The 563-nt window shown below is 48.7% G+C and overlaps 1 non-coding gene across 1 annotated transcript; it reads right to left on the bottom strand.

Annotated features, from left to right (window-relative positions):
• Positions 1-200: 200 nt before the first annotated feature.
• Positions 201-292, bottom strand: Trnai-uau (transfer RNA isoleucine (anticodon UAU)). Its single transcript is given in 2 exon segments — positions 201-236; positions 255-292. It is a non-coding gene; the product is annotated as a tRNA-Ile (tRNA).
• Between the last annotated feature and the right edge of the window lie 271 nt (positions 293-563).

Here is a 563-nt window from a genome sequence, read left to right as displayed (position 1 = left end):
AGGAGGCAATGCCATAACATGCTAACACCGTACTGACTCACTTTGGTGCTTTTTTGAGTTTAGGTATAGGTCAGGCGCTCATTTGGAACGCACTAGGGAAGATTTAACAACCTGGTTTTAAACCGCGTGAGAAAACGTATCTGCTACAATCACCAGGTTACTGTCCTTCCACTGCAACAGCGAAAAAAAAAAAAAGCACATTCCCCAGGTGAGGCTCGAACTCACAACCCCGGCATGGCTCACGAGCACTGTCGTATAAGTACCGTGCGCTAACCAATTGCGCCACTGGGGACAACGCCGTCGCTGCCAGTAAAAATGCGGCCGTTTCCATTATCTGCGCGCGTAGAAACCGTGCTCGACATGGGAGCTTCCGCGGAAAAAACGTATTGGCTGCCAGCATAATCCAGCATATTTTTTTTTCGTTAGGGAATGTGCTTGCCTTTTTCCACCCTTGCTTGTACTTTCACAAGCAGAGCTGTTTACTTCTAGCCCTGTATGCATCTCGTGATTGCTTTCCAAGAGGGGGGACACCAAAGCCGGAAGATGTCAGCGAATGGAAACCA

The sequence above is a fragment of the Haemaphysalis longicornis genome, unplaced genomic scaffold, assembly GCF_048455015.1.
Source record: "Haemaphysalis longicornis isolate Haplotype H1 unplaced genomic scaffold, Haemaphysalis longicornis Haplotype H1 scaffold_1, whole genome shotgun sequence".
NCBI lineage: Eukaryota > Metazoa > Arthropoda > Arachnida > Ixodida > Ixodidae > Haemaphysalis > Haemaphysalis longicornis.
This window is presented reverse-complemented; position numbering and strand designations above follow the sequence as displayed.